General features: G+C 40.6%; 1 non-coding gene across 1 annotated transcript; it reads right to left on the minus strand.

The window, feature by feature from the left end:
• Nucleotides 1-8,802: 8,802 nt before the first annotated feature.
• Trnak-cuu (transfer RNA lysine (anticodon CUU)) lies at nucleotides 8,803-8,875 on the minus strand. Its single transcript has one exon. It is a non-coding gene; the product is annotated as a tRNA-Lys (tRNA).
• Between the last annotated feature and the right edge of the window lie 11,020 nt (nucleotides 8,876-19,895).

A 19,895-nucleotide genomic window follows, 5' to 3' on the forward strand; every position in this document is an offset into this window, starting at 1 on the left:
AGAGTAGAGTAGAGTAGAGTAGAGTAGAGTAGAGTAGAGTAGAGTAGAGTAGAGTAGAGTAGAGTAGAGTAGAGTAGAGTAGAGTAGAGTAGAGTAGAGTAGAGTAGAGTAGAGTAGAGTAGAGTAGAGTAGAGTAGAGTAGAGTAGAGTAGAGTAGAGTAGAGTAGAGTAGAGTAGAGTAGAGTAGAGTAGAGTAGAGTAGAGTAGAGTAGAGTAGAGTAGAGTAGAGTAGAGTAGAGTAGAGTAGAGTAGAGTAGAGTAGAGTAGAGTAGAGTAGAGTAGAGTAGAGTAGAGTAGAGTAGAGTAGAGTAGAGTAGAGTAGAGTAGAGTAGAGTAGAGTAGAGTAGAGTAGAGTAGAGTAGAGTAGAGTAGAGTAGAGTAGAGTAGAGTAGAGTAGAGTAGAGTAGAGTAGAGTAGAGTAGAGTAGAGTAGAGTAGAGTAGAGTAGAGTAGAGTAGAGTAGAGTAGAGTAGAGTAGAGTAGAGTAGAGTAGAGTAGAGTAGAGTAGAGTAGAGTAGAGTAGAGTAGAGTAGAGTAGAGTAGAGTAGAGTAGAGTAGAGTAGAGTAGAGTAGAGTAGAGTAGAGTAGAGTAGAGTAGAGTAGAGTAGAGTAGAGTAGAGTAGAGTAGAGTAGAGTAGAGTAGAGTAGAGTAGAGTAGAGTAGAGTAGAGTAGAGTAGAGTAGAGTAGAGTAGAGTAGAGTAGAGTAGAGTAGAGTAGAGTAGAGTAGAGTAGAGTAGAGTAGAGTAGAGTAGAGTAGAGTAGAGTAGAGTATAGTAGAGTAGAGTAGAGTAGAGTAGAGTAGAGTAGAGTAGAGTAGAGTAGAGTAGAGTAGAGTAGAGTAGAGTAGAGTAGAGTAGAGTAGAGTCAAAGTAGAGTCAAAGTAGAGTCAAAGTAGAGTCAAAGTAGAGTCAAAGTAGAGTCAAAGTAGAGTCAAAGTAGAGTCAAAGTAGAGTCAAAGTAGAGTCAAAGTAGAGTCAAAGTAGAGTCAAAGTAGAGTCAAAGTAGAGTCAAAGTAGAGTCAAAGTAGAGTCAAAGTAGAGTCAAAGTAGAGTCAAAGTAGTGTCAAAGTAGAGTCAAAGTAGAGTCAAAGTAGAGTCAAAGTAGAGTCAAAGTAGAGTCAAAGTAGAGTCAAAGTAGAGTCAAAGTAGAGTCAAAGTAGAGTCAAAGTAGAGTCAAAGTAGAGTCAAAGTAGAGTCAAAGTAGAGTCAAAGTAGAGTCAAAGTAGAGTCAAAGTAGAGTCAAAGTAGAGTCAAAGTAGAGTCAAAGTAGAGTCAAAGTAGAGTCAAAGTAGAGTCAAAGTAGAGTCAAAGTAGAGTCAAAGTAGAGTCAAAGTAGAGTCAAAGTAGAGTCAAAGTAGAGTCAAAGTAGAGTCAAAGTAGAGTCAAAGTAGAGTCAAAGTAGAGTCAAAGTAGAGTCAAAGTAGAGTCAAAGTAGAGTCAAAGTAGAGTCAAAGTAGAGTCAAAGTAGAGTCAAAGTAGAGTCAAAGTAGAGTCAAAGTAGAGTCAAAGTAGAGTCAAAGTAGAGTCAAAGTAGAGTCAAAGCCGAGTCAAAGTGGAGTCAAAGCCGAGTTAAAGTCGAAGCAAAGTAGAGTCAAAGTAGAATCAAAGTAGAGTCGAAATAGAGTCAAAGTCCCACCCTCTTTAGTGCGCTAACATCGGAAGGACAAAAACATAAAATATTTGTTTTGGTTTATGATCGAAGTGAGGTTGAGGCAATGTCAGGGTAAAATCGAAGTAAATTCAAAGTGAAACTGAAGTAAAATTGAACTAAGTCGAAATAACCCCCGAAGTAAAACGGAGGAAAAGGTGAAGTAAAGTTGACGTAAAATCGAAGTAAAGTCGAAATAATCTCGAAATAAAGTTGAGGATAAGTCAAAGTAAAATCGAAGTAAAGTTGAAGAAAATTCTAAGAAAAGTCCAAGTAAAATTCAAAGTATCAAAGTAAAATTCAAGTATAGTCAAAAATAAATTGATATAAAGTTGAACAAACTCGAAGTAAATTAAACAATTGAAGTTACGAGAATATAAAGTTCGAATAAAATCGAAGTAAAGTTGAAGAAATATCGAAGTATAAGTAGTAAAGTCGTAGTAAAGTCGTAGTAAAGTCGAAGTAAAACCAAAATAAAATTGATGTCAAGTCGAGAAAAAGCTCAAGTAAAGTCGAGGATTAGTTCCAGTAACGTCGAAGTAAAACTAAAGTAACGGCGAAATCAACTCTAATTAAAGTCGAAATAATGTTGAAGTAAAGAAGATAATTGAATTAAAGCCCAAGTAAAGTCTGAGTAAGTCTAAGTAAAGTTGAGGTAGCGTCAAAGCAAAGTTAAAGTAAACTCGAAGTAAAGTCGAAGTAAAATCTAAGTAAAGTCGAAATGGAGTCGAAGTAAAATTCAAACAAGGTTAAAATAAAATCGAAATAAAGTAAAGTAATGTCTAAGTAAGGTCGAAGGAAGATTTGAGCAAATTCGATCGAAAATTGAAGTAAAGTCGAAGTAAAGTAGAGGTAAACTCGAAATAAAGTCGAAATAAAGCTGTGGTAAAGTCGAAAAGTCGAAGTAAAATTGAAGTGAAGTCAAAGTACAAGCAAAATGAAACAGAAATAAAAATAAAGAGCTTCTGTCGCTTATCGATAAAGCTTAAATTTTGTTTATTAGATCAACCTTATGTTTTTTTTCATCTTGACTTTTAATGAAATCAGGCATTAATTAATTTTTCATTACGTTTACGATAGTCTTTCTAATAGACGGAGGGAATGGTATAAGAATGGTTTATTTCTTACTCGTTTTGAAGAAAGAACGGTAAACAATGACCTTGACGAGAAAAATGTACTGCTTCGAAAATAATGTCATGTTTATGGAGCAAGTCTTGTCGTTATTTTTCCGTCGTTAAATGTAACGGAGTAAATAAAGATTTACTCGTTTGTGGTGCTCCCTACGGGAGTAGGTGACAATAAAGTGCCTTAAATTGAGAGAGTCGACAAGAAACCCATATTTCATTCAACCAGAATTAAAACGACTTTGTTTAGTAAAAAATAAATAAAATGGTCGTTTTGGTTCAATGCCGAACAGATACGCATGAATCGAGCATTTTGTCACTTCCATCAATTTAAATTTCTTCAAGGTGGCAGGTAATAACAGTCTGCGAGTGATTTCGATATTATTTTCAACTTTATTGCGCCGAGTTGCGTGATTGAATCACACCAATCGGGAGCCATAAAATTGGCACCTCATGCAACGATACATTTATTATAATGCTGTGACAGAGTTCTCAGTCGAGAGCAAGTTGAATGTGAATCACATAATGGATCTCAGTTTTATTGGTAACTTGTTTGAAAGTGAACACATATGTTTGGAATTTAAATAGGCACAAGAGTGGAAAATTCCAAATAAATATTCCATTAAAAAGATATCAACCGAAGTTGCAAATTCCAAAATAAGTAACTATGGCGAAGTGGAATTCTGGCGCGCAAAATTCCGCTTCCATAAGATCAAAACAGCCAGCCCACGCATTTCCCATTGGTTGGCAATGTTTGCATGAAAGCCAACGCTACAAGTTCGTACAAGGCGACACGTTTGTCGTATTATTTGTTTCAGCACGTACTTATCACCATATTTTCCTTCTGTTATGAGTTTCCTAAAAAGAAAAGAAAAAAAAACTTCCTGCGACTGCGACATTTCGATTCCTCTATCGACGAACTGAACGACCGACATAATGGCCAAGGACGAAAAGCATCGAAGGCTTTCACGCTGGATTCCCCAGAGTACGACACTCGCAAATCACAATCGTAACCCCGAAAGGAGACATTCCGAACGGATGGGGAAGTTGCTGGCGGAAAAAAATATGACAAATTAAAGCTTCCCAGTACCAGCCAGCAGTCGTGGCGTTCCGCCACTCTTTACGAGCTAAGCGTGTCGAGACAGGAGGGACACTTTTGTTTTGTGGAATTATTGTTAGGAGACGTCGCTCATTCGAAATTTTATTTTAAAAGAAGTTAAATGTCAAAGCTACTAATTAACAATATTGTAGAAATCTGAGACAGAAAACTTAAATTTAATGTTTTATCATACATTTCCCTACAGAATAGACACCCCAATCATACCCGGTGGATAGTAACCGAATTTATGTCCTTCCCATCTCCTTCCAAACTTAGCAATGTTCAAATTTACCGCCTCCATCGTTTCGATAATTTTTCTCCACTTACACCAGGAAGTTCTTTTGTTTTTCTTCTCCACCACCCACCGTCGCCACCAGTGCACTGTCACTGCCTGCCGATGGATAACCACGGTCTCTCAACTCATTGCTTCGGTGATTTGATTACATTTCCGCTCTTTCCGGAGCCATTATCATATACTTTATAACTTGATTGTGGACCAGTCTGGGCGGAAATGGCGGCAGCGTGGCGAGTTTGGTGACACCGGGAAGGCGACCACTTGTACCGAGCATAACTTCCCGCTGCAGCAAAACCGTGTAATCGAATCAAAAACAATAGCTAGGAAAGCTAACATCAGACAGATTTCGTACGTTTCCCGCTTTGCAAGGAAGAATGATTTAGGCCGCATAATTCAAACCGACGTCTAGCAGGCAAGGCAAACAATAGTATTCAGAAGTGATTACTTAGCTGAACTGTCGGTGGTGCTATTTACGCTGAACGAACAAAATTCAGCGAATTCAATTTATGCATGACTCAGGACCAGTTTGTCGATGGGACCGTTTGATTTGTCTGGCTTTGACGGTAGTCCGGTTCTTTGCCCGCGCTGCTGTCGATGTTCTCAGTCCCGCTGCTTCCGGAATGATGATTGAGCATGATGATGGGTAATATCGGAAGAAGCCGAGGTCGTCGTGTTCCGAAACGACACGACGCCGGTTTCCCGCCCGTAGCAAAAAGGGGAAAGTTTCTTTTTTACGTTCCAATTCTGATGACGACGGCGACGACGACTGCCAAAAGTAGGGCAAAGTTCTTGGATAAACTTGAATTTGACTACGCGTTGGGGATGTGTTGATTTGATCCAGAATAGAGGCGAACGTTGTTTCTTTTTCTCTCTGTAGTGAATCTGTGCTACGAATAGATAAGATTTTTTTATTTGATTTGAGGTTATTTAAAGCCCATAACCGAATGAATATTTAGAGCTGTTATGTTGGGTGAATTGGTTTGTTTATGAAACGAACAGAAATGTTTTTGCGTTTTCTATGAAGCGCCTTTCGGGCAGTGTAAATAAATAAAATAACATTGCGTGTTTTAAGTCTGGGGGAAAATATGGCTTTGATTAACTCAACCAAAATTGGCTACGAAATGCACAATAAAACTTACATTCCTGTGTAGGAACGAACGCGAGACAATAAACAGAAAACAGAAAACAAAAAACAGAAAACAGAAATTAGAAAACAGACAACCGACAACAGACAACAGACAACAAACAACAGACAACAGACAACAGACAACAGACAACAGACAACAGACAACAGACAACAGACAATAGACAACAGACAACAGACAACAGACAACAGACAACAGACAACAGACAACAGACAACAGACAACAGACAACAGACAACAGACAACAGACAACAGACAACAGACAACAGACAACAGACAACAGACAACAGACAACAGACAACAGACAACAGACAACAGACAACAGACAACAGACAACAGACAACAGACAACAGACAACAGACAACAGACAACAGACAACAGACAACAGACAACAGACAACAGACAACAGACAACAGACAACAGACAACAGACAACAGACAACAGACAACAGACAACAGACAACAGACAACAGACAACAGACAACAGACAACAGGCAACAGAAAATAGCAAAACTGAAAACCAGAAAAACAGAAAAAGTATAAAAACTAATAGAAAACAATATAACAAAAAATCTAGAAAACTGAATAAAGAAAAACTGTAAAACAGACAAAAAAATAACAGAAAATCAGAAAATAAAACAAAGAAAAACAAAAAACTGCAAAATAAAAAACACAAGAACAAACAGCACAAAAATAGAGCGCAAAATAAGAAAACATAAAAAAGAAACCAAAAAACAAAGAATTAGTAAAACATAAAATCAAAAAAATGGAAAAACAGAAGAACAAAAATAGAAACCAGAGAAACAGAAAAATAGAGTACAAAAAAAAACAAAATAACTGGAAACAGTAAAAAAGAACCCAGAAAAAATCAAACCAAAATAAGAAAAAACAGAACAAAATGAAAAAACGAGTAGAAAATAGGAAATAAAACCGAGTGGAAAATCGGAAATAGCTCAGATACCAAAGAGAACAATCAAAAGAAATAAATATAAAAGTAGAAAGAACGAAGAAAATGGTGAACAAAGGCAAACAAAATAAAGCGACGGTAGAAGAATAAAATTCAGAGAAGGCAGAAAATTTTTATTGAAAGAGAGAAAATAGAGAAACCGAGCCAATTCAGAAAACAAAGGGATGAGAGTAAGTTGAGAAAATAGAAAAAAATACGTTAAAGAAATAATTTTAAACGGAAGAAGCAAAGTAAAATATAATTCGGACAATTGGAAAAATCAGAGTAGCTGAATCGACAATTGGATACTTTCTCAGACTAAAACTGGGTGTGGAAATTGAGATAAAGTATGTTATGACGATCAAATTTTGGTCGACTTGAATTTAACGCATTTTTTTAACTGTGCATCTAAAAACGAACGGAGCCCAAACCTTTACGTCAGAGATGACGCCGGAAGTGTCGTTTTCAACCGTGCTTCGAGCCAAAAAACGATCAGGTTTGTCGTCTTATAAGAATGTAATGATTCTAAATCACCAAAAGCAAAGCAAAGCCTAGGTGCTAGTTTTCGTTTTCGAAACTTGACCTTCTGTTTTTTTGTTCAACTGACTTTGCAAAGTGCAGGATAATTGCGGGGCTTGTGGTACGATGCACTCTGGTAACCACTCCTAGGATTCGAACATAACACAACTGGCTTGTTAGGTCACTGTCGAACCTCGAAACCATCTGGGAGGCCGTATTCCAAGCCGTATTCCAATAAACAAAACAACACGGCCAAACACGTTCCCAGAAACTCAATGCTGAAGAAGTTCGATCGCGTGGAGATGGATGACGTAGTTTACATAGGGGTAGACTACAAATAGCTTTTTAGAAAGGAGCTTTGTAACGCAACCGGAAGGGTAAACAAGGCAGGCATTTTCAAGCATATGCTAAGGAATATCTGATTTGGTAGGTTGGCTGTACCTATGATTAGGAAAGCAGGACTTTACGTAAACGTCTGCTGCCTTTCCTGAAGCAACACGATTGTTCCGTGCTGTTTTGGCCGGATTTGGAATCCTGTCTTTACGGAACAAACGCCGTGTAGTGGTATATCTCCAATTACACAGTTAAAAAATATTGGACCAACGTCAAGTGGAACCCAGAAGATCTATTAAAACTGTAGGAAGCGAGAAGCAGTTTAAGGCAAACACAACCCCTGCGGCGAACAAAGTGGTTGAGCTATACAGAATCTGGTGGCAGGAGTTACTCGAAATTTTGATTAAAATTAGATTATCCGTGTGAAATTTTTTTTGTAAATAGGTTTTTTGAAATGTATTTACGTTCAAAACGTGTTTAACGATATGAAAAAAATTGGTTTTCACCCGGATAATCGAGTCCGACCTGTACTTTCAGGCTTTTAAATTTTTACAGGCATGTGTATTTTTCAACCTTTTATTCTCCAATGTATAAGGAACGAAATAGCATACTATTATTTAATATGTCAATCTATTATAAAGTGTGTTCTTGCAACAAAATTTTTACAAAAAAAGCACAAGTATGGTTACTAGATGTGGCTTCACAGAAAAAAAACCAACCATGCCTACCAAGAAGAGCTACTTTGGGAGATCGCGACCTAAGCGAGTAAACAAACCGGCGCATGAGGGTAAGTAGATTTAAAAATAATGAACATTATCAGCATGCGAACAATCTCAGTAATTGCATACAATTCATCAATCAACATGTACATCCTTGGTTGTAGAATCTTCTACCACATAGATTTCATGTCTTCCCACGAAAAGAAGCGAAAAATGTTCACACGAGCTCTGTCTTGTGTTACAGATGAGCAAACTTCAATTTTTTGATCGGGCGATATCATACGACACGATGCGATGGGTGAATAAATCTTTCCCAACAAACAGCGCTTCAACAGGCACCCTATACAACACTATACGAGGGGTTACCGACAGATGGAGGGTTTCGTAAACATTATAAATAGGCAGGCTACTGATACTTTTATCAGATTTAGCGTTGTGAGCTGAATAACAAATGAATAACATTGTGAGTGTATTCGTTTGACACCACCTAGTTGGCGGTCCAGTTCACGTATTGAGCCAATTTATGAAAATATAGTAAACAGTACAAACGGATTTAAGTGTAACACTTACATCCCTGGCAGGGATTATATGAATTAGCAGCTTATTTTGGGGTAAAATAACTAAAATTTTAGTTGAATGTACGACATTTGATGTTAAGAATATATATTTTTAGTGAATTGTAGTGTTGTCGTTGGAAAATTATCTAAACCTTTTTTTCAGTTTTAGAATAAGGCATCCAGATCCGAGTATTTATTGAACGACTTTCTAATACTTACTGGTATGTGATACCCAAAACCGTTAATCGTCAATGTTTACCTGGAAAGAAAATAAAAAAAAGTTAATATGTTTGTTGAACACAAATCATATCAATTGAGCATAGAAAATAAAATATTTGTATGTCCATTACTTTTGAAGTAGTATTTCGTCTTACCGCAGGCTTTCTTTAGAGTGATTTCAAATGATTAAAAAAGAACTTTCGCCCAACGTGGGGCTCGAACCCACGACCCTGAGATTAAGAGTCTCATGCTCTACCGACTGAGCTAGCCGGGCTTGGTTGCTTAAGGTGGTACTCATACCGTCCGTCAATGTGAAAAACAGTGGAAGTACGTACCTATCTATAACCGTAAAAATTATCGTAGGTGTGCTAATGGCATCGTCTTTTCGTACCTACTGTGCCTTTTCCGTTTGCTTCCTTAGAAAGTGCATCGTAATAAATTGAAAATAAGAAATTGAACAGACAAACCGCACTGCCTTTAAACAATAATAATATTTATAGGCGGTGCGGGGCGTAAAGTGGTCGCTGCGTAATGCTAGAAATTAATCGAAACGACTGTCACGAAAGACACTGATTAATTATAGCACTATATTAGAAACATTTCGCCACTTCAACAAGTGAGAGAAGCTGCGGTGACGGTGAAGATGGTGATGATGCTGATGAAAGAATAAATGAGACACGGGAGGATTGTAGCCGGCGAGGCGTGCCGGCTTGACAATATTTCTATGCACGTAGTTCGCACTTTTTTGTGACTAGGATACTGATCAACGTTTAACTTTTCTCAACAGATGGCAACCGATGATTACGTTCGAAAGAAGTGCAGAGTTTTTTTTCTCTTCTAATTAATTTGTCTGCGTTGGTAATTTTTCGAATCTTTTAGCATTTGCGTAGATTTTAGTTGCAACATATAGTTTTCATATACTTATAGAGGTTCCAATTAGAATTAGATTTTTTAAGAAACTGAGTAATTCTCGCTGAAACAGGGCTACTACTAACACGAGGTCTTCAAATATTGGAAATTTTGCGCTTAATTGGTTGAAAATGGTTAAAAAAATAAGAATTACACTTTTGATACCTCGAAATAGTGGACCCCTCGTTCGCCAAGGGGCCTAATAGTTTCAAAAAAAGTTGAATTTTGAGCAAACCTTGAGATCTATATCATGTGATATTTCATAAATTTGCTATCAAACAACTAACAAATGGCGCGGTTCTATAAAGAAGAAGAAAAGGGATTTCAAATGGAGTAAAAAACCTTTGGCGGCTATCTTGGATTTGGTCACCATATTGGATTTTATCAAAAAATCGCCATTTTCGCCATGATTTTTTTGCCATGAGCATTTATTGAATTACATGTGTAGGGGCATTCAATAAATAAAACAATTAATTTTCTGTAGCAAGATATTACATTTTATGAGCGTTGTAAACCTTGATTTATTTGTTTATTCATTTATTAGCACATATTATATACACATATTTTCCTAGATGTGTTAATTAAGATAAAAATTTGCGGGAATTTTAAAGTTTTAACTGAAATGTGGCGTGCGCAGAATTAGGTTCTACATGTGCATTCTTCAACCCAGGGATTGTTTATCATTCAAAAGTGACATTTTGGCAAGAATGGAACATTCGGGAATGATATCGCTGAAGAAATTCTACGTTATCGTCCCGTCGTTAACTGTTACTCCTCGATCTGGAGGATCTAGAGGAATTCGTACTCCACCAGTGGTAATCCGGCTTAAATATCATTGCTGGTGAGACATTCGTACAAACCACACATTTGATTCTATTACATTATGCACCTGTAAGGATGAAGGTCTACCGACCCAAGCCCAAGACTAACCTTAAGCCTAAGCCCACGCCCAAGCTTAAGCCCAAGCCCAAGCCTAAACCCAAGCCCAAGCCCAAGGCCAAGCCCAAGGCCAAGCCCAAGGCCAAGCCCAGGCCAAGCCCAAGGCCAAGCCCAGGCCAAGCCCAAGGCCAAGCCCAAGGCCAAGCCCAAGGCCAAGCCCAAGGCCAAGCCCAAGGCCAAGCCCAAGGCCAAGCCCAAGGCCAAGCCCAAGGCCAAGCCCAATGCCAAGGCCAAGCCCAAGGCCAAGGCCAAGCCCAAGCCCAAGCCCAAGCCCAAGCCCAAGCCCAAGCCCAAGCCCAAGCCCAAGCCCAAGCCCAAGCCCAAGCCCAAGCCCAAGCCCAAGCCCAAGCCCAAGCCCAAGCCCAAGCTCAAGCCCAAGCCCAAGCACAAGCCCAAGCACAAGCCCAAGCTCAAGCCCAAGCTCAAGCCCAAGCCGAAACCCAATCCCGAATCCCGTCGCAAAATCCTCTGTAACGTTGTACACTCAAGTCGTTTTTTACGCGAAGGATACGTCCCGCGTAAATCAAAACCGCGTAAATTCCGAAAACCGCGTAAAAAACCAAAATTTCGCGTAAAAAAAACTTTGTGGATTTCAACACAACGCGAAAAAATAGACGTTTTGAGTACATCCGCGTAAATTCCGAAAACCGCGTAAATTCCGGAAACCGCGTAAATTCCGAAAACCGTGTAAAAAAACCGCGTAGATTCCGAAAACCGCGTAACTTCCGAAAACCGCGTAAAAAAACCGCGTAAATTCCGGAAACCGCGTAAAAATACTCGCGTAAAAAAACCGCGTGAAAAGCCACTTCAGTGCGTTATATTTAATTGAGATAACAGTATGTGGTCGAGCATTGTCATGATGAAACATTACACACTCGTGTCTAGGTGCTGTATTCCCGATGGGTTACTTTCAATGGTCATCTAAAACGAAACCACTGTTGTCAATACAGTTCTCCTGTAATGGATTGACCTGATCAGTAGCTGCTCATACTGTGCCGCTTACTTCTGATTCAAGATACGCTTACCCGTTCTTAACGACATTTCCCAACTTGCCATTTTTATTTATTTATTTTATTTATTAATTGTCCACCATGTTCAACTGCGTCATACAGATTGTTTACTTCATAACTAATTTAAGCCTCGGATTCTAATTCTAAACACATTTCTGGACAGACTAAAATCCAACACTTTATAAACGTCGTTGCTGGAACATAGCCAAATATTAAAACAATTATTCACACCAGTTGGCGTCGAGGTATGATGCTGGCCTAATAAGCCAGTCGTCGTATGTTCGAATCTCGACTGGGAGAGGTTGTTAAAGTCAATAGGATCGCAGCAACTGGCCCTGCAATTGTCCTGCACTCTAACAGCTGACTGCGAAATCTGTCATATAAAAACAGAAGGTCAAGTTTCGATAACGGAATGTAGCACCTAGGCTTTGCTTTGCTATTCACACCAGAATTTATTCTGTGGAATTGGATGATCGATAATAGTGGATTCCGAAGCCGACGACGGGTACATTCCATGATATTTAAGTACAGCAGTACGAATCAGTTCGCATTGCTTGTTATAAGGTCGAATATAAATAGACGCTGCTGTGAGTGTATTCAGGTTAATCAGCTGAGAACGGTCTATGTAACTGAGATGATTAACTGGATCATTCCACGGCAGCTGACGCAAGGCGAATCGCAATGTTTTTTTTCTGAATTTGCTGAAATCGCTAAGATCTGCCCTATGTGAGAAGGACTTCACACCGAGGTAGATTACTCTAAAACCCTGGTAGATCTTAACACTGTGCCTCACCTCCATGGATCAAGGACTTCAAGTTGACGCAATATACCGACCTTAATGCAGTCTTTGATAAGGTCAACCATCGTATTCTGCTTACCAAACTCGATCATCTAGGTGTCATCAGACCTTGCCTGCTGGTTCAAGTCGTATCTCACTAATCGCCGACTGTGCGTCAAATTGATATCAGCAGAATCAGATGAATTTCAGAATCCCTGAGGTGTCCCACAAAGTAGCAATTTAGGACCATTGTTGTATATGATATTCTTTTTAAAGACCCCTGCCATGTGTTACCGAAAGGTTACAAACTTTTATCTGCTGACGATCTAAAAATATTCTGGACTATTAGTGTTCCCACAGACTGTCAGTTGTTGCAAAAAGTTATTGACAAGTTTTACGACCGGTGCCAACGCAAGTTTTAGATTAACAGCGTGGCGAAATGCTCTGTGATCATGTTGATGTGGAAAAAGAACCCGTTTCAATGGAGATTTTGTTTAGGAAATGAATAAATGTCGAGGTCAAATGTTTTACGGGGCATTGGGGTTTTGATAGACTCAGAACTAAACTGAACTAAACTCATGTGGGTATTGTAGACCCATTAAGAGGTTGAGGGTGAAATTATGTTCGGTCTGATCAAAATTAGTTCCATCGCTCCAACTTTTAAAGCAAAAAATCAAAAGTTTAGTTCAACAATAGTGTCTTCCAGTGATAACAGCTTGAAGAACTAAAGGTAGTAAGATGATTGGTATGCTGATATTTCCCACTTAGTCAACCAATCGCTTGTAATAAGGTAAAACAATCAGTGACCCGCTTAGACTGCTTAAAACCGGTTCTTTACCCTACGCGCTAGTAGAAAACTAGTGGTTTTAATGCCTAATGAATAAAAATCAGCAAATTATTTATGTTTTTGTGAAAATAGTTATAACACATTAAAGCCTATGCGTGCTACATTCTTTTCAGTATAGTATAGTAATATAGATTTATGTACACTAAATATTCCAATACAAACATAATTTAATATGCAAGCAAGTAGTTGAAATAATACGAATTAGACCGGTTAACTGGCATTAATCCAGCATTATGAGCAATTTCCAATTGCTCAATTGACGCCTCCGTTGTTGGAAAACAATTTCCACTCGAGCGGACGGCAATTGTGGGCTACCAGGAAGAGCATTTTTGCTTACATAATTGCAACCGATAATGCCCATTTCAGGAGCATTGACAGGTTTATAAATAACCTTTTTGCGCGCGCTTGGACACAAAAACGTAAACCATGTTCAATGGAACGCGAATGCAGCCCCGGAGTAACGCGTATAATTTGTTTAATAATTCATTAGGCTTGGTCGCAAAGTTTATCGCGTTTGTCCATATTCATTTTTTGTGCGCCTCCAGCCCGAGGGACCGGCGCTGACGTTGTTGGTGGCATACATGTACACATATTGCAAAGAAAAAGCTCTTTTATTGCTTTATTAATTTCGCATTAAACCTCGCAAATAAATACCTCATCAGTTTAGTACAGCGTGTCATGTTGCAAAGCAAGAGGAGAGTCTGTTGAGATTTTTTTTTAGTTTTTTCAATTGCACATAAGTCCACCACCACCCGGTGCGGTGTAGGATGGCGTGGCGTACCGTGGAATGGTTGAACTCTCGAGCTGAGCCAATTGCTTGCTCGACGCCAGCTCAGAGATCGCAAACAATTTGCAACATTTTCCGCTGAAGCGTGCTCGGTGCTCGGTCTCTGCCTGCCGGAGGGGAACATTGGCGATAACCAATGAATTTAATAAGACTTATGGTGGTGTGTCCAATATAGGATACAATAGAGAAAAACAAAAATATGACAAATGTCCATAATCGTCCTGATGATGATTTATTCGATCTCTAATAGACGTAATCTTATATGGAGAATTGGGTCCAAAAGTTTAGTGACAAAAATAGGCCCAGCGCCTTGGTCCGCCGGACAACTCTTCTCATAACTGAAAAAGTGGCGAATGAGCAGCTGCAAAAAAACAAACTAAGTTAAAGGAAAAAAGCGCCAGGAGGAAAAATGAATATGGAGAAAATCACGCTTACAGTGATTTATCGTTTCCTATGCCAACGCAGTCTTACAAACTTGTGAGGTTTGTTGCATGGCGAGATACAATCGAAGGATAGAAAAAAGCTTTAGTTATTTATAAAGCCATGCTTCTGTGTCCTCGTTTGACCAATTACGAACATGGCTGATCACAAACTATGCTTTCAATTCACGACGTTTTTTGTCGTGTCTTCGGCAATGATGAAATAATTCAATTAAAATTGTTATGCATCGTTCAGCATGACAACATGGCATATGGAATTTAACAAAATATTTGCATTTTTTTTTGTTTTTTACGTGCACCGGTTAGGTTTATGTTTCGAGAATTTAATTTTGCAGTTTTTATTTTTTAGTTTCCATTCCTAGAGGCAGACCGCATCCAAATGACCAACGAACATCGGTCTGGTACCATACCCAGACTTGTCAAAGTCATCTTTCTTTCCTTCTGCCGTACAAAAAACCAGTTTCTCCGTCATGCCAGAGCGTATTCCACATTCCGGGCTCAGCTGAAGCTAGTTGAAGACTTTACTCATGGATACCTTTAAGAAAGCCTTCACTTTTCTTTCGCCACCTTCTGCCGTGCCACCTGCCAACCTGACCGGTTGGTGATTCGCCAAATGTGTTTGAACTTTACGGCAAATACAGAAAAATACGCGTGTCAAATGAAGCGATAAACTTTCCTTGCCCGGCAATTCCCACGCACTGCTCTACTCACCGGTACCATGTTCCCCAATGGTTTACCAAATACGACCTGTTTATATTTACTACTACAAGCGGTTTTTTTCTCCCTTTGCTACGTAGGCTCACACAGGAGATCACCCATTCAGTTCCAGTTCAACGCATTTCCAATGCGTACGATTTAGTTATTTTTATACTAAAGTATATATACGCGAATGATTATTCATGAGCCCTGCGCGCGCGCCTCTGATTGAGCATTGTGACCAATTTTATGGCAGGATCAACCACTCGAGAATGTTACCACCGATAGAGCAAAATGGTTCGCACAGACAAATCGATCAAAATATGTCGTTTAATTTTGTGTGTGCTGCTCCTTAAATTCATGGAGCTAAAATGCATTCAAACGGCCGGTCCACTTGTCTGTGATGTCGATACCGGCTGGCTGCCACTACCGTATTTGGTGCTTACCTAATTCACCGGAAAGATTTGCTTCTGGTGATAGTAAAATTTCTTCGCGGAAAGAGTTCCGTGAATAATGGCTTTGAATGCCGCAGTCAAGCGAGACAGTTCATCCATCATCCATCGGCGGAAGGTTGCCAGCCTGCGATTCAACGTTTCGATGTCTGTCATATCTGCTATATTCCGTTGCCGAACTTTCGTTTGTGTGGATCATAACATGTCAGGATTATTATTGCAGATCTTCGATAGATAGGTAATTTGCAGAACTGTGAGTTTTTGCCATCCAGTCCGAAAACGGGACACTCGCTAATGAATGCCCGAGATCTAGCAGCCCGTGTCCCAGGGGAAGCCAACTAAAAATGTTGATAACCAGACAGACGAGGACCAGACAGGCAGACAGACGGACGGACAACCAGATCCGTACACTCTTGAAGTATTTCCTAATCAGACATCCAATTATTTGCTTCTCCTTTTAATGTTGGCCCAATCATTTTACGCACTGTGTACGCATCTGTGTGGTAGTCCGTTTTTCCTATAAATCATCTTTCAACAGCACTTGAAACAACTGGCTGGTTGAAACCGGGCAGCATTTGCCTAGATTGCTTTACGCTTGTTTTGTTCCCCTTATGCGATGGTGGATAAAATGATTGTTCTCGTTTTGGCTAATATGGCTGTGAATCTGAATATTTAAAATTAACAAAATAAGTCTGTTTTGGAAAAATCATTATAAAGTAATAGTAGTGGGTCATTTTGATAAAACTTACGTATATATTTCTTTATCGAATTAAGAAAACTATTTTCTCTACGTATTTTCCAGAAATTGAATTTAGCGGATAAGATTTTTGTGTCAAGGTCGTCAGATCAGAGCCAGTTGAGCACGAACGCCAACCAGTAATCGACGCCTTTCACCAGTCATATCTATATTTTAAAGCAACAATAGTATCGAAAACAAAAAATCGCGTTAAATATCTCTTGCTGGTACTGGAGTAACTTGCAACGACGTGATAACTTGTAATACTTCCGCGCATCGCGTTTTTGACAGTTTGTTTGTTTACATATTCACTTGTAGTTACTGCCGTTTAAAAAAAGGACGATTTACCTATTGTTTAGTTTAGTTTAGTTTTGTTTGTTTTCCTACATCGCAAGTTATTCTGCGAAGCAAAGCCTAGGTGCTACATTCCGTTATCGAAAATTGACCTTTTGCTTTTATACGATTACAGACTTCACAGCTATCTGTTGAAGTTCAGGACAACTGCAGAGCCAGTTGCTACGATTCTATTGACTCTAACAGCCTCTCCAAGCTGAGATTCGAACTTACGACGACTGGCTTATTAGGCCAGCATCATACCTCGAGGCCAAATGGGAGGCCAAGTCAATTAAATAAACTAAATTTTAGTCCCTGTACACACGATTTACGTACTCGGATCTTCCACTGGAAGTCGAAATATGGGAATTAAATAAAAAGAAAACTTCTCTAATTTAATTCTTCTTCTTCACCATACAGCCGGGGTGGCTCGTGCTGTTTCAAGCACTCGTCTCCATTCAACTCGGTCTTGGGCCACTCGTCGCCAATTTCCTAGTCGTCTCCGAAGTTACAAATGGCTTTCGACCTTGTCGAGCCATCGTGCGCGTTGCCCCCCCCCCCCCTCGCCCTGTTCATGGTGCCGGTGGGGTTGTTGAAGAGGACTATTTTCGTCGCACTGTCGTTCGGCATCGTTACGACGTGTCCGGCCCACCGTAGCCTGCTAACTTTCGCTAGATATACGATGGGATTCTCCCCAAGCAGTGCCTGTAGCTCGTGATTCATACGTCTCCGCCACTCTCCGCTTTCAGTTTGTACTCCGCCAAATATCGTCCGCAGCACTGTCCGCTCGAACACGGCAAGGGCGTGTATGTCCTCCGTGAACAGCGTCACGGCTTCAACTCCATAAAGAACTACCGGTCTGATAAGGGTTTTTTACATCGTTAGCTTCGTGCGGTGGCGTATGCTTCCTGATCGTAGCATTTTACGAAGGGCAAAGTTGGCCCGATTTCCCGCTTGGATGCGCCGCTGGATTTCCTTACTAGTGTTGTTGCCCGCGATCACCAGCGTTCCCAAATACTTCTCTGCCACTTCTAATTCGTCGTCGTCAATGGTTACCGTCCGTGGGAGACGCGCGTTTGTTTCCTTTGAGCCTCTTCCTTTCCCCCGTGTACCCAGTGTAGAGCCTTTGCTAGCGTTTCTCCGCCATGTTTATAAAACTCTGCCGGTTGACGGTCCTTCCCAGCGGCTTTATTGGTCTTCAGCAGCCCGATTTCTCGTTTGAATTCTTGGAGATCATGTGCTAGGACATTACTATCTTCCATGGGCGCTCCAAGGTTAATTTCCGTTCTGCCTCCTTCTACGACTTCGCCATTGAGGTGTTCATCGAAGAGCTGCTTCCATCTGTCGACCACATCGCGCTCGTTTGTGATTAGATTTCCTCCCTCGTCCCGACACATGTCAGGTGTCTTTCTTAGTTAAGTTCTTAAGTTCTTAAGTTCTTTAGTTTCTTAAAGAAGTATGGCTTCTCGTGGCACTCTGAGAATACCCGATTGATTGCAGTTGAGACTCAATTCCTTAACCGACAAGAAAAGGCTGTGCTACAACTCAAAAACGGTCTACCCAGCAAAGAGTAGTGTAGGGTACGGGAGGGTATTTTCAACCTATGTCTAAATTCAGCCGATGTTGCTTTTCTTTCAGTTCAGGGCACACCCGATTACGCACGAAAACGGATATCGACTTGTTGACTTCGCCGCCTTCAAAAATATGGCCGTACGAAGAACCTACTTCCGGCACAGCCTCCCATATCGGTACACCTGGAGATCACCACAACAGACGATCTAGCCAATCGACCACGTTTTCATTGATGGAAGGTACTTCTCGGATATCATCGACGTTCGGACCTATCGTGCGGCAAACATTGGCTTTGACCACTACCTTTTGATGGTTGAAGTCGCCTGCCACGGTACAATTTGGAACGACTCAAGTTACTTCGCTGCCGGATGAGGGAGAGTTAAATGAAGCCCTCTTGCGGAATGCTGGGTTAGCGTTAAAGGGTTCGCTGAGAGGAGTCGACGAAACGACTGGTTCGACGAGGAATGCCAGAGGATGTTAGATGAGCGATGGAGAATGCAGCATGGGCGTCCATGCTGCAGCAGGAGACCCATCAAAACGTGGAACAATATAGACCGAAATGAAGACAGCAAACCAAGTTTTTCCGGGATAAGAAACGCCGCCTGGGAGAAATGGAGTGCGAGGACATGGAACAGCTGTATCGTTCTCAGGAAACGTGTATGTTCTACAAGAAACTGAACGTATCTCGTAAAGGGTTTGTGTCGCGAGCCGAGATAAAGACGGTGGGATTTTGTTGGATGAGCGAGAGGTGATCGAAAGGGTGAAGCAGCACTACAATGAGCACCTGAACGGTGCGGAAACGGAATACCAAGACAGTACGGAAGGAGAAGGAGAGGAAGGAGGGAGTAATGTGCCCAATATACAAGAAGGCCTACAAGTTGGAATAGGAGAACTATCGAGCGATCACCATTATCAACGCCGCCTATAAAGTGCTTTTTCAAATCATCTTTTGCCGACTATCACCATTAGCAAGCAGATTCCTGGGAAGTTATCACGCAGGTTTTTGTGGACGGGCGATCGACAGCGTACCAAATCTTTGTATTGGGACAGATTCTCCAAAAGTGTCACGAAAACAAAGTCCCTACGCACCACATTTTCATAGATTTCATGGCCGCTTACGATACTATCGACCGTGAAGAGCAATGGTAAATTATGCACGAATACGGCTTTCCCGGAACAGCTAACAAGACTGAAGTATAGTGCTGTGTGAGGATATCGGGCGCATTATCAAGCCCGTTTGAAACACGCAGGGGACTTCGACATGGCGATGGCATTTCTTGCCTTTTGTTCAACATCGCGCTAGAAGGTGTTATGAAACGTGCGAGTTTCAACATGCGGGGCATGATCTGCAATAAATCTAGCCAATTTATCTGCTTCGCTGACGACATGGACATTGTTGGAAGGTCATTCCAGGCGGTTGCTGAGCAGTACACCAAACAAAACCGAGAAGCAGTGAAGGTTGGATTAGTGGTGAATACACCTAACACCAAGTATCTGTTAGCAGAAGAAACCGAACGCGATCGAGCTCGCATAGGCAATAGTGTGGTAGTCGACGGGGACGAGTTCGAGGTAGTGGACGAAGTTGTATAACTCGGGTCGTTGATGACGTCGGATAACAATTGCAGCAGAGAAATACGCAGACGTATTCTTGTTGGAAGTCGTGCTTATCACGGACTCCACAATACCCTAAAGTCTGGTAAGCTTCACCCCCGTACCAAATGTACTAAGTACAAAACACTAATAAGACAGGAAGGCCTCTTCAAACACGAAACGTAGATAATGCTCGACGGGCACT

Source organism: Sabethes cyaneus, chromosome 1, assembly GCF_943734655.1.
Source record: "Sabethes cyaneus chromosome 1, idSabCyanKW18_F2, whole genome shotgun sequence".
Lineage (NCBI taxonomy): Eukaryota > Metazoa > Arthropoda > Insecta > Diptera > Culicidae > Sabethes > Sabethes cyaneus.